The sequence below is a fragment of the Phyllopteryx taeniolatus genome, unplaced genomic scaffold (genome assembly GCF_024500385.1).
Source record: "Phyllopteryx taeniolatus isolate TA_2022b unplaced genomic scaffold, UOR_Ptae_1.2 contig_35, whole genome shotgun sequence".
NCBI classification, from domain to species: domain Eukaryota; kingdom Metazoa; phylum Chordata; class Actinopteri; order Syngnathiformes; family Syngnathidae; genus Phyllopteryx; species Phyllopteryx taeniolatus.
The window spans coordinates 138772-153795 of record NW_026903283.1 but is presented as its reverse complement, the minus strand read 5'-3'; the positions used below and the strand labels follow the sequence as shown (position 1 = coordinate 153795).

General features: G+C 41.9%; 1 long non-coding RNA gene across 1 annotated transcript; it reads right to left on the bottom strand.

The window, feature by feature from the left end:
* Positions 1-764: 764 nt before the first annotated feature.
* On the bottom strand, positions 765-14613 carry LOC133473696 (uncharacterized). The gene is made up of 4 exons (XR_009787198.1): positions 14490-14613; positions 14009-14140; positions 3662-6008; positions 765-2947 (listed from the first exon to the last, which is right to left on the bottom strand). It is a non-coding gene; the product is annotated as an uncharacterized LOC133473696 (long non-coding RNA).
* Positions 14614-15024: the final 411 nt, after the last annotated feature.

The following is a 15024-nucleotide window of genomic DNA, read 5'->3' as shown; positions in this document are numbered from 1 at the left end:
AAAACATGGGGAATCTTGGGTTCATTGTGTTCATCATTTATAAATAAAGGTTTCTAATACACTGTGTCTATAATGGTGTGTATGCTTAATGTCCAATGTAGCTCTTACACAATATCTGCTGATACCGAGCAGTGAAACCTTTTTCTTTTTTGATACTTAGTTTTGGTTTATTATAGCACTAAGGTAGGATACATTCCTGATTTTATTTTGGGGGGGGGGGGGGGGGGGGTGTTCTCCTGAATTGGCTGTCTGTGTAATCTGCAGCAAAACAATTAGACGTAACAAAATTTGGTGACTATTAGTATTTGCTTATGTCATCTCTCAAACATATAAACAGATCAGATCAACTACTGTATTTTTAGGTATTTGAATGCCATGTCACTCTACATTTATGTTAAAATGCAGTTGTCATTAAACTTTCAGCAAATGAAGCATAATTATGAATATATTTTAATATAGCAAGTTCTTTACTTGAGTTTGCACATATTTAATACCCGTAACATTTAACAATGCAAGCATGCAAAAGAAACATGTCCAATTTAAAGATTGCAGGTTGAAACATATCATGTCTCACAGAGCAGGACTCTTGAACTACATGACTACACAGGTAACACATAATCTGTTTGCAAAACAAACATAAAATCCCAAACCACCTTGTACCAGACTCACAAACACTGTCGTATTAACATTTGACATGAGGTAGAGATTCAAATTCTATTATAACAGCAAAAATACAATGGTGTTTCTAACGTGCAAACATTCCCATCCATCCTAGACTGATAACAAAAGTGAATTGTTGAAAGGGTAGAAAGAACATTTTCAATCAATCTGTGCTTGTGTGAGTTATTGTTTCTTGCATTACTTACACAGACCCTAAGCTAACAAAATATTCTCCTTATATGCTATAGCCCACATTCACAGTCTAAACAATCATAGGTGGCTGAATGGGGAACAGAAAAATGTGTATGTGAACATCAGTCACTTACTCTTATGCTATGTCCATTGCATGAGTGTTGCTGGACAATATTGCCTCCATTTCAGCTCCAAGCTCAGGATAGCTACTGTAAGTTGATGGCAGCTCCACTGTTGGGCCACAAGTATGGGCAATTGGCCGCCGTGCTAGCCCTTCTAAAGAGGTGAAAGTGATTTGAATTTCTTTTACACAGATAACATCCGACCCGGTCAGAAATCTCATCAGCTTCCGGAGACTTATTTCATCCAATCCCCTTATGTACTGATGTAAAAATCGCAAACTTTGGTTCTCTGCTGAAGTAGCTGGAAAAGCTGTTATCATTTTAATCACCTTTCCTGTTGTCGGTTTAATGTCCTCAAACAGCTTCTTCATATCCTCTACATTAGGGAAAAACTTCCTGAGTGTTGGTCCTGCAACCTCTGCAAGATTATCCAATGCATATTTTGGATGCTGGATGATTTGCTTGTGGGCAACCTGGATAAGCACAGCTCTCAAGTTATCTTGTGTCGGTACTGTTCTTACTCCCATGCGATCCATAAGATTAGAAACTCTTCCTCATCATCGCCGATAACGGCTTCTTGCAAAGCAGTGGACAAAAGATGACGCTCAGATTGACTAAGATACAACATCAGGGAGTCAAACAGTAAATCAGATGAAACGGAGTGTTCACCAAATATGATGGCTGCCGTAAAGGCTTGTGCCAGCCGACATGGAAAATACCCATGGTCGTTCAGTCCCTTGGCCAATATCCTGCCAACAGATTTCCATTCTTCCTCTTGCCATTTCGGGGAGAGCGATGGCACCCTCACATCTGCACCTTCTGCTGCACAGTCTAGGAATTCTGTCCAGAAGGGAGCGTATACATCCCTAGACACACCATCAGCATCTGCCCCCATTTCATCGATGAAGCTGTATTTCACAGAGTTTGTCATCACTGCTTCATCCTTGAATTGGGTAATAAGTTCATCTAAGAGAGTTACTCGGTGAAGTTTCACAGTCACATGTAAAAGTTCAAAGGAAGGACTTGGTGGTCTACCAAAAGCTGTCTCAGCATCATTAGGAGTTGAGGTGTAAGTGGGGATGTTTAGTTGTTCGTCTTCTATTGCAAGGTTTGGATCATTTAAGAGTGTATCATCAAGATCACCTAAAAATGGACCCCCTGTCAAAGGACCAAAACTGACCTCTGATGTATTACACAAAGACGTAAGATCAATAATCTGAACAGCTGCAGTGCTCAGCTCATCATCTTCCGTTGTGTGGATTTGACTTATTTCACTGCTATGTCTTTTCCACGTCAGCTGCTCCACCTTTTCCATTGTTTGTTTCTTTTGTCCACATTCTGTTGAGTTTTCATGTTGCTCATCTGTCGGTATGTCAGCTCCTTCCTCTTGGTCATCTCCACCGGCAAGGGTCTTTGTGAACAAATAAATCTTAACAAAGCTAATTTGTGTGTGTCATAACACTCCCGCACACTTACGTCCTCATCAACTTGTGCTTCCTGAAAGTTAACGATGTCATGACTGAACTCTTCCCACTTTCCCATTGTTGACTTCTCATTTGGGAAAAACAGTTGTTTTGCTTGAGACAGGATCTCAGTTTTAGTGGCATTCTTGTTAATATCCAGAACTCTGGTTCCTCCACCGCTGCGTTTTCTGACTTGTTTGTTGTTATGTATCCACCCTAATTCTATTTTTCTGGTTGTCTTCCAGGCTCGCTTATTATTTTGTAGGTACACATTTGTTGGTTTCACTGTATTCTCTCTCTCTCTCCCTCAAAACCATGATCACAGGCTTTGTTACCCATTGTGCCCATTTTCTTACTAAGTTTTTGGAATAAGGAAAGTCTTTTTGTATCATCTCCACCTCTTCTCTGTTTTTCCACTGAGAAACGCCTTGTAGCAATCCTATCACCATAGGCTGGAATGTAAGAGGCAATAGCAGCATCATCTATTTCTCCAATTATCGAGCTGTCAATCTATATTTAAAAAAAAAAAAAACATTAGACATGATGACACAAACTATTATCTCCAAGAATATTTACTTCTGTGTTTAATTCTCGGACAACAAATTACAAATGCTTAATGCAGATGATAACACAATGGACAGTGTAAGAAAATAAAAACAGATTTGGAAGCTGGCAATAATGTGAGTGCGCTTATATAACATCAGACATTTAAGTTTACAGCTAAGTTTCTAATAGAGAATGCTCAGACCATATCTTAGAGAACCTGATGACCCTCCATGTGAAACATCTTGTTCACTCCAGATAAAGAGTCAAGTCTACAACAGTATGCAGAGGTTCACCTTTTTTTGCAAGTTTAAAAAATTTTTTTTGCTACTATAAGACACAGATATTTGGAACTGAAAAATACAGTATAGTATTTCAGTTTTAAGATAAATCAACTACTGAAGAGCTAGGAATTATTACAACTCCTTTTTTAGATGAGCATAATAATTCTCTAAATTAGTACCACAATGTCTGTATTTTTTCATTTTAAAATTCACGCTGCGGACCCAATTGTAGCCCCCCAGCGGTCAAGTTTTGGCCTGCGGGCTGAATGTTTGACACCCCTGGTCTAAAATGTATTGGTAAAAGTATAATCATAAATTAATTTGAATGTAAAATATAGTTGAGAAAATCATTTAAAAATTCATATATACCAGCAGGAACAAATTTCCTGTGACTTACATGATCTTGTTTAATTTTCTGAATACTCTCCTCATGAACACCTCTGTTGCGTAGAAATTCCCACAGACCATCATCATCTTGTGGGAGGCCAGGGGTTGAGGATGTAGCCATTGCAATGCTGGCAATGAAAAAATGTAGGAAAAGGGCATCATCTATATGTGTAATCATTTGCAAACATTTTAATGTGCTTACTCAAATCACCACCAAAACTGATTTGTGTTGTGTCCTTGTGTAATGAAAGCCTTGACTGGTTATTCAAAAATAATAACATTACGGCACTCTAATAGTGCAAAAGACTAAACTCAGCAGATCAATATGGGCTTTTATCAGTTTTGTTGTTGTTGTTAACAGTATTTCAAGTCTACTGGCAACGTTCTTTGTTGTTTACATGCTTACGTGCCCCATGTTAAACAATTAACACTGTTACTATGCCTCTGGAGTGTTAGTGTATACTTAGTATATAAACTAACGTTACAACGAATGTCTCGTTCTACTTACGGAAGCGTAATGTTATTGTATACTAACGTTATGATGAAAAGCATGTTGTCAAGTCAAGGACGAGCAGTGAACAGCATCAGCTAAACATATAGTAACTGTTACCTTACTGAAATCATGCCGAGGAGACGTTCGACTTCGTCTATTACTTACTTACTACATAAAACCATATAGTAAATATTGGCTTACATTAGAATAGTATGCAGTCTAAAACTAAAGTATTAAGAGTATTATACAATGTGTGTTACTCATTATGTGACTTACCTTAATTGAAGCGGTAATGTAAACGAGTATGGGCAGGTTGAAGGTGTGCGAGCAGTAATCCGCCATTAGTGAGTCCGCAAAGAGTCACTTGCAGTTCGCAGGTTCTCGCGTGAGTTCATGTGTCCCGATAACTCAGAAAAAAAATAGTCAGAAAAACAGGTGTAAAAAAAAATTTGTCCGAAAAACAGAAAAAAAATAGTCAGAAAAACAGGTGTAAAAAAAATTAGTCCGAAAAACAGAAAAAAATAGAAAAACAGGTGGAAAAAATTAGTCCGAAAAACAGAAACAAAAATAGTCAGAAAAACAGGCGGAAAAAAAATTAGTCCGAAAAACAGAAAAAAATTGTCAGAAAAACAGGCGGAAAAAAAATTAGTCCCAAAAACAGGAAAAAAATAGACAGAAAAACAAAGCCCTCCAAATAATTACTCAGAAAAACAGGAGTTGTTTTTTTTTTTTATCCAAGTGAATGCAATACGCTTCCGTACTACAGAAAAACAACTCCTGTTTTTCTGAGTAATTTTTTCTGACTATTTTTTTCTGTTTTTCGGACTAATTTTTTTTCAGACTATTTAAATTACTCAGAAAAACAGGAGTTTTTTTTTTTTTTTTATCCAAGTGAATGCAATACGCTTCCGTAGGGAAAAGCTTTTTCTCCAGTGTGTGTTCTTGTGTGTGTTTTTAAGCTTCCTTTTTCGGAGAATCTTTGACCACATTCTGCACAGGCAAATGGTTTCTCACCCGTGTGTGTTCTTGTGTGACTTTTAAGGTTCCCTTCTGAGAGAATCTTTGGCCACAAACTGAGCAGGAAAAAGGTTTCTCACCAGTGTGGGTTCTTGTGTGTTTTTTTAAGGTTCCCTTAATAGAGAACCTTTGACCACAATCTGAGCAGGCAAAAGGTTTATCACCAGTGTGGGTTCTTGTGTGTACTTTTAAGTTTGCCTCTGCTGAGAATGTTTGACCGCAAACTGAGCAGGCAAAAGGTTTCTCACCATTGTGGGTTCTTGTGTGACTTGTCAAGTCGCCCTTCTTGGTGAATCTGTGACCGCAAACTGAGCAGGCGAAATGTTTCTCTCCAGTGTGTGTTCTCATGTGTTGTTTCAACTTTCCCTTATAGGCAAAGGTTTTCCCACACTGAGAACATTTCCATCGTTTGTTGTCAGTGGGAGATGTCTCACCACCTTCAGACTGTTTATCATCCTCATCATCATCATCATCCGTGCGAGGAGAGTGTGACGTCATGTCGTCACTATCTGATAGTGGAGCTAAGAGGCCGTCTGCTTGTAATTCTTCACAGCGATCTCCATCACCTTCCGTTGTCATGTGTCGACTTGAGCAGCTGCTTGGAGGCTGCGCCCCTCTGTTCTCCTCACTTTGACCTTCATCTTCACTCTTCAAAGACACACCAGTCACAGGAACCTGAATGATTTCTTCATGCTTAACGTGGAGGAACTCTTCCTCCTCCTCTTTGATGTGGCAGGACTTCAAGTCTTCTTCCTCTTTAATGTGACAAACCTCTTTGTCCTCCTCTTCCTCTTTAATGTGAGAGAGTCTGGCTTCGGCCACTCAGGACGAAGATCTCGACTGACGTCTGCAAGACACAAGACGACAAACACACGTGGGCCAAATCTCATTGAACTGCAACCTCTCTCCTTGATCCACATTTTCCACAATTTGGTCCACAATCATATCATATCAAAATGTGTATTAGACCTGGCAGGCCAGTATATAGCACATGCGCAACTAATATTACAAATCCCAGAATGCTTTGTTAGTGTGTCGGTCCATCAGTCTAGACCAGCGAGCGCCCCTACCCTTTCTGTTGCGGTCGTTAGCAACTATGCTACCGGTCTCCTCGGGCAAATTTACACTTCCCCTTTCCAAAAATGGCAAAACGAAAGATGAAAAAGGGGGAACTTCCAAGACAGGTGGGAGCCAGATTATCTGTTCACTAAAGTAAAAGACAGACCGGTTTGTCGTGTGCGTAGCAGTGTGGCCATAACAAAGAATATAACATTGATTGAATTAATGTTTTTTTATAAACCTTTCTCAACTCCTTGGCAGGGACTGTTCATAATTTGTTTGGATTTTTATTGAAGGACATTCTTATTTTTTTGGGTTGTTTTGTTGTTGGCCTTTGAAAAAAGATTTACCGTATTTTCACAACCATAGGGCGCACCGTATTAAAAGGTGCAGTCTCAGTTACGGGGTCTATTTCTGTATTCAACACATACATAAGGCGCACCGTATTAATGGGCGCTGGCATGTTAAAACATATGCTCGCTTAAAACACACGGTAGCATGCATGCACGCTAAAACAATGTTTTTAAAAAGGCAGCGGGAGCAAAGCTGAGTTCGGTTGTACTTTATTGAAGTATTTAACAATGTATCCATCCATCCATTTCCTGAACCGCTTCTCCTCACGCGGGTCGCGGGCGTGCCAGAGCCTATCCCAGCTGTCATTGGGCAGGAGGCGGGGTACACCCTGAACTGGTTGCCAGCCAATTTTAACGATGTACTCACGCTATTTTTTGGATCAATCCTCATCCGCAAATCCATCAAAGTCCTCATCTTCTGTATCCGAAATGAACAGCCGGCCAAGTTCTCCGTCAAACACGCCGGGTTCCAGTCAGTCTCGTTGCCGTGCGAAAGCTCGAACAAGCATCCGCAACCCATTCACAAATCGCGGCGTAACTCGCCCGGCGCTGCCTCCTTGTCTTAGCAAAGCGGTGTTCGCCATCTGTCATCCATGGCTCCCACGCCGCTCACAACTTCACTTTGAACGCCCTGTTTACACCGATGTCCAGCGGTTCGTCAAGCCTCCCGGAAGGATGGCAAGCCCCGAGTTATTGCCCTCGGTCGAATGGTGACTGTAGAGACGCTTCTCCCGGCTGTTCTTTGCTCGTTAATCCATTGTTCGAGTTGGAAAACTAACTCGGGCCACCTCGCCTTGTTTCCGCGTTTTCTTTTTCTTTTTTTTCCCCGCGGAAACTCAGCTTTGTCTCCTTGACTTGGCGAAGCTCGTTTTCCTGCTTCCTCCGCTTGCGAACGGTGGATTCGTTGATCTTGAATTCTCTCGCGGCTGCTCGATTCCCACGTTCCTCCACGTAACTGATAGCTTCGTAAGCGTGTCTCTTCGTAGGTGACATTTTCGGGGGTCCTTAGCCAAACCGATGTTATTTTGCACAATGCACACCCCGAAATGCTCCCAGTCAGTCAAGCGGTAAAAAAAAATTCTAATGAAAATAAATTTAAAAAAAACCCCGTCGCGGGGGCGTGGCTTTTAGCGTCCTCCTTCACACACCCTGTCCTCAGCCACGTCCGCTTTTCCTCTGTGTAAGCAGCGTGTCGGCAGGAAACGCTCAAAAATAAATAAAAATAAAAAGTTCAACGCAGCGCTCATCACACAACAACATTTATAGATGTTGGAACTCGGTGCACACGTAAGGCGCGCCCCATTATAAGGCGCCCCGTCCATTTTGGAGAAAATTGAAGACTTTTAAGAGCGCCTTATGGTCGTGAAAATACGGTCATCAATTTGTCTAACTCAATCTACCTCCTTGTATTTTATCAACCTTCCAATAAACCTCCTGTGGACAAGTGTTGATAATTGCCACTCAGGCTAAAACACTTCAAGCAATGCATCTGCTTTAGCCAATGTAAATGTGACATATATATATATATATATATATATATATATATCCACCCATCCATTTTCTTTAGCGCTTATCCTCAATGGGGTCGCGGGCTGCTGGAGCCCATCCCAGCTATCTCGGGACGGGAGGCGGGGTACACCCTGAATCGGTCGCCGGCCACTCGCAGGGCACCTGACATATATATCAAATCAATGAATTCTACTGTATTCGAAGTTCAATTTTTGCTCCCAACACAAAGCAAAACAAATCCACTGGCTGGTCATTACAAAAACCCGTTCGTCAATTAGGACCCTCTTTCATCAAAGTGCCACTGATTTGTAAACGGAGGTCAACACTTGTGAACGTGTTTCGGCCTCGCTGGCCCTACTGGCTCACGGCTGCTCCGAAGGCACCTCCACGTCCGCGTGGTAGACATCTTGGAGTTTTGGAGACTTTGAAGTGCGCCTTATGGTCGCGAAAGTACACTACATAAAAAAGAAAGGGAGTCGGAGATAGATTCAATCGAAGATAGAGAGACAAAAGAATTCATGTTATCTATTTAGATACAAAACAACAAACAAATCCCACTGATGTCTTTTATCGCAAATTGGATTTCTCGTGTGTTGATAATATTAGTTTTTGTTTATTCCAGATTCAGTTTGTAAGCAAAATGTAAGTATGTTGCCATACGGTAAACTTTAACACTACATTCCTGCAGAGAAGGGAAACATGATTTTTCACGTAATATTGAGGTTGTCCCAATTTTTCATTTTGGCCCACCGTGAATTTGAGTTGGACAGCCCTGGTGTAGTGGAACACTGGCCTGACTTTGGTGCGAACAGCGTGGGTTCAGTCCCCACTCAGTGACCGGGCAAACGTGAGTGTGAATGGTTGTCCGTGTCTATGCGTGCCCTGCGACTGATTGGCGACCAGTTCAGGGCGTAGTCCCTCCGGTGCCTCCGCCATTGCATCATGAACAGCGATCTCATCCTCCTCCCACAGCATGTCATCCTCTGTGCCATCCGTGGCATTTGCCAGACAACTTTTTGGAATCCCCTGAAAAATATGTCAGGGGAAACCGCATCCCATGCGTCTTTTATCCATGCGTGTTTCCTTACATTGCCACCTGCAGTGAACGTATGAGTGCCCGACGGCATCCACATGTTCCATTTCTTCCGCATGTGCTTTTTAAAAGCGCGATTGCACAATACACCATCACATGCAACTGTGCAGTCATGCCACCAGGAATGATTACCAAGTCATTTTTATTTTCTTTGAGGATTTATTTGATGGCTGGCATCCGGCACCAGCATTTTGCGACAGTCGCTTGTGGTCACACCAGACTGACCGAATCCAGTCCTTAGTAAGCGCCTCATCCATCCACCCTTTTGGGTGGCATCTCACTATGACGCCCTTTGGCCACTAGCAGTGGGTGGGAAGAGTTTTTCGTTGAAAGATTATGTATGGCTTCCTTTTAGTCCCAACTTCTTAAACACCTACCCTACAATTCAATTATAACATGCTGGCAATTTTTGGACTTGAGTTCGTCGTCACATTTCTGTGGGGCCAATTATACATGACTCGTGCACTCAGTGTAGTAGTCTCGCCACGCTGCACTATTTGCATATCTGTTGTCGACCGATACCGCCCACTCGTGCCAGAGGAGCATCTGCTCCATTTGCACACTGACTGAGGAGTATCTGCAACATTTGCACAATCGACATTGTCCCAGATTATCACACTCCTCGCTTGAAGTCTCGGCGCCCTTTGCACAACGGTCGTTGCACCGGACTATTGCAATATTAGTCATTCGAACTGCTCTAAGTGCTAGAGGCATCTTTTTGCACAATTGTCACAAAAAAAATAATCAAAAAATGTACCGGCATTACCAGATAACTAGCAACCCTTTATTGCTCAGTGACTGTTTTTTGTCAACGTCTTTCTGTCTCCAAAGTGTTCTCTGCCAATTGACCGTCTTTTGTCGTACTAGGGCGGCTCCAACTACTGGAGACAAATTCCTTGTGTGTTTTTGGACATACTTGGCAAAGAAAGATTATTCTGATTCTGATCTCCATAAGCGCCCAGCATTACAGCTAGGGTTGGGCATCGAGAACCGATTGGAACCGGGACTAACATTCCGGTTCTCCCGGGATCGTTCAAATTAAAAACATTTGGTTCCCAGTTTGGATGCGTAGAGTCCGCCGACCCCGAATAAGAAAGTGGTGAAAACCAAGGAGGAAGCGGCAAGAAGCAACAGAACAGAACACGCATGAAGCCGTGCTTGTGCCCAACGGCAGCGGTGAACAAAAGTGTTAATTATGTTAAAATAAATGACCAGTCACCACAGTGCAACACTTGGATTAAGATTATATTGTGCAAAGGAGGCTTTCACGATGTGTAGAAGTCTGACGCGCTCCCTCCGGCGCCGAGCCTCCGCCTACGCCGTGCGGAACTTCAAAGAAGTCAATTGGGCGAGTGAAGCTAAAATATGTCTATGGCAACATTGAGGCAGCGCACAAGTGAAACGCAGGAAAAAGTCATTGGAACGATACGATTCACGTAAATATCCTATTTTGAGTTCAAAACAGCGAATTTGGCCAAAAGGCAACTGATTTGCATGTATGTATATAGAATGCAGAGTCAAAAGTTCACTTTAGTTCATGCTGCAGGCTGCTAAGAAAATGGATGTTCCTAATTTGGACAGCCTTTATTTAAACAACGCAAACGTTTTTGACCTAGACCCCCGAAAGAATCCGAATCGAGAATCGTTTGGAACAGGAATCCAAACGAATAACCGGAATCGGGACCGAAATCGCCCCAATGCAAACAATGCCCAACCCGAATTCAAATAAAGTGCTCTTTTTGGTTCCTAGGAGACTTGACCTTCACTGTTTTTCCGCCGATCTGATCGATTGTTGGAGCGTTTGGCAGATCAAAGATTGTTTGATCAGCATTTGCCGGGCAGCCAATTTCTTATTCTTGCTGCTTTCTCACCCCAATGATGAACTGCTGGTATTTTGTCAATTGATCCTCATAATTGGCCGGAAGACGACGTGCAATTGTTGTTCTGCGCCTAACAGACTCACATCAGTTAGCGGATGCCCTGAAGTCTTGGCTACCTTTATTCCTCATTATTCTCCAAGATTTGAGACAAAGTTCGGCAGTGTTGATCGCGCAGCCACTTGCCCTCTGCTCTACGATAATCTGCAGCAGCTCTTCGTCCACGTCCGGAAACTGTGGGACTTTCCCACGTCCCGAAGCTCTTGCATCTGCTCTTTGCTGGAAGATTTTCTCCTTCGTTTTCCTCCACAATCTCACGTTCCATTCCAATACTTGGAATTGCCGCGCTGCTTCGCGCGTTCCCACATCTTCGGCAGCGATGCTTTTTAAAGTGGCCGTGTAACTAACCCTTGTAGTCTACATTTTCCATCTTAGGTTTAAGGTCAAACAAACTTAAGGGTAGCCGTTTCTGCCGTTTAATGCAATAGCAAGAAACCTGCTACGCTAACGACAACAACAAGGCAAGCTGCCGCGAGCAGGTCAGGAATCTCAGACTGGTGGCGCACATTACCCTAATAGATATGCTTAACATGCGACATTACATAACATACTGGAATGGAAGTGTCTACCTTTTTCACAACTCTTAGGTACTGGTATACAATTATACAATGTAATTTGTTCTAAAACTTATATTTAATGCGCTCTACTGACTGAAAATATTTTGGGAACATTTGCACATTATACACAAGAAATTACAGTAATTCATGATTATTTTACGGAATGGGTTTTTATGCCTTCTTGTAAATCTTATGTAACTGTTAAGCACTTTGGAATTGTCTTGTGTACCAATTCCAAATGTAGATCTACATCACCCCGTGGAATCATGGCGACGCATTCGTTCTATGCGGAAGAGATATGCATTAACCCGTTCACTGCCAGCCTTCCAAGTTAACATGGATATTTGACTTCTAAGCCGTTCATGGCAGAGAATGTGTTAAATGCGGGAACGCAATTGTTGCCAAACTGCACACAGCCACCCTGAAAAAGAGAAACTACACTAAAGACGCACACACCTTAAATTTGAAGTCGACCAGGACTATTTTATCACTTGGCTTTACATGATCAGGATTTTTGTGGCCGATTACCCATCAGCGAGTTTAAAAAAACCATAACCGATCACAAGATGGAGCAATGTGTCTATTTAAATGACTTGTTCATTCACTGTATATACTTGTGTACTGTATACCGAGTATTTTCAAAAGGATTCTCGAGTCAGGTCATGTATTCTAATCAGTCAGGTCAAACCAACATTACGACATGACTGAAATAATGGCTGCTAATTCACTGTAATTATAATTACTTTATTGGAATGAAATGACTTCACACACACCGAAACTTTAGAGCATGATTCAACAGAACGCCAGCATGTTTACGTACAACTGTTAGTACTAGGACTAGCTTGCTAGGCTACATACCGTTTTGTTGCCTGCTTGCGAGCCGTATCATATTCAAAGTATGTGAACATACCTCAAGCAAGCCTTAAATGAACGTAACCTCCCGAGCACCGCTGACCACCACCACCACAACGTTTTTCCCCATTTTGTTCTTGTAATACACGCGGCGCGATCCATTGTTGAGGTCGCCACCATGGCAACGAGTGTATCCGGTGGTGTTTGAGTAGACAACATGAAGCCCAGTGATCGTAAAAGATGAGATGCGGTGGTATCGGAATCAAATATTTCATTGCAATAGTCTGACATGTTGCAATCGTGAAAGACCAAATTTGTCTTGTAGTCTGATCCAGGCATTGCGTGTTGTCCGTCCCACATCGCCGACATCTTTGTTTTTAATAAATTTATTGGCAGTCAGATATTTACAGTACTACGTCAAAAGACACGCCACAGGGTAAAAAATACACTCGTTTTTGGATTCAAATCTACTGTACATGATGGCGACGCGGAGTAAATGTCTTTTGCGGAGCCGATTAATGACGGCGAATTACGACAGAGCCGATCAGGATAAAATGCTAATTATCGGCCGATACCGATCAAGCCGATCAGATCGGTGTGAAGTCTATTGACTACCGGTACGCTGTGCGATCCTCCTATTGAAATTAGATGAGAACATGTTGAGTTTATTTTCCTCTGACAGGACCTGCAAAGTGACAACTGCGCACACGTACTTTGCGGTGATGAGACTCAAACGATATACAGTATAGTGCAGCAGCTGTGCCACATAAAAAATTTTATATATGTGACAACGCACACATATATATGACAACAGATTTAACCGTAAATGAGCAAAAAAAAAGACAAATGAATCAAAAAGTTCTCTCTTCTTCACTCTCGCTAGGCTAACTACCTCTGTTTAATTCACTTTTCATGCTTGTCAAGCTGGATAATGAGTATTTACCAGCACCAGGGGAAACTAATGGGACGTTTTCTCACTGTAAAATGGGATAAATGTAGGATTCCGTAAAAACTTACCCAGATGTGGAGCTCTCTTCCTCCTCCTCCATGACTCCAATGTGTTTTTGTTTTAGGGGCTGAATGATCACCGTGGTGCTTCTGTGCCATGCCAATCTCGCTTTGACAAAGTTTGCAAACAACACACTATTTGGCTTCGTGTAGAGACAAATGCTCCCACATTTTTGAAGACTTGCGTCAAATTGTTGTTTCATGGCTCAGTCATGTTTGAGCCCACTTTAGAAAAGAAGATGGCACACCTTTTTTTTTTTTTTTTTTTTTTTTAAATCTTTGATGGCGTTACAGCAATGTTCATCGTGGGTTGCGAACATAATAACCACGCAACGACTCGATAATGAAACTCGTTGCCACCACTTTCAATGATCAATTTGTATACATGAATCCTCGCAGCCCTATTGAACGTCACACGGTGCCCACGTTACAAAAATTTGAATGCATTTCCGAAACAATTCATTAAGAAGTGAACAAACCTGCTCTGTGCAGCACAATTCGAGGCTGCAGATTGAATATAGCGTCCAGTAGTTGATGTTGTGGCTCATTCTCCTCTTTTGGTCCACAAAGTTCCTCCTTGTACTCTGGTGTCCTTCTTGCACACATTTTCGCTGTATGTTCAACAAAAGGACTCAGAACATTATTTTTGCTATTGTTACATTACATTATTTCAGTCGTTTAGACAAACAAAATGATAATGACAATCTCGTCGTTGTTGTTTTCACATTTAAGATTGAATATTAGATATTGTGGTTCGCAGGTGGCGGAAAAAGAACACTTTACGCTCACGCTGGAACTGGTGAGCGACATGTTGATCAGACACGCGTCTATTTGTTAGCATGCTTAGCTAAGCTAAACTAAGCTAGGCCAAGAAGCTTCAACGTGCACCGAGACGTCGTCAACCGGACACGAAGATTGAACGAATGATGTTTTAGTCCAGTAAAGTAGTGATTGACTTACTGTGACAAGGATTCAGCACGTTCGCTGCAAATTCATGACATTTTTAATAAAGCACGTAGAAGTGGAGAAGAGCGTGTGATTCCGGCTGAGACCAGTGTTGTCCATAGATATGAACACTAGACAAGCGAGCCTAACCAACGTGCCTACTTGGCGGCCATGTTGGGGAGGCCGTTGTTCCCATAGATGGCAATGCATGGATGCTCAAATTAAGTCGAAACTTGCTCATTTCTCAACCGATATTCATGAGGGTTACTGTTTTGTCAACGACGAAGCGTATGATGTCAATATACATCCTTTAAAAAAAAACACACACCTGTCTATATAAGACTTTACAGCTCACAATGCATGTCAGAGCAAATGAGAATCATGAGGTCCAAGGAACTGTCTGAAGAGCTCAGAATCAGAATCAGAATCATCTTTATTTGCCAAGTGTGTCCAAAAAACACACAAGGAATTTGTCTCCGGTAATTGGAGCCGCTCTAGCACAACAACAGACAGTCAATTGACAGAGAACACTTTGGAGACAGAAAGACAT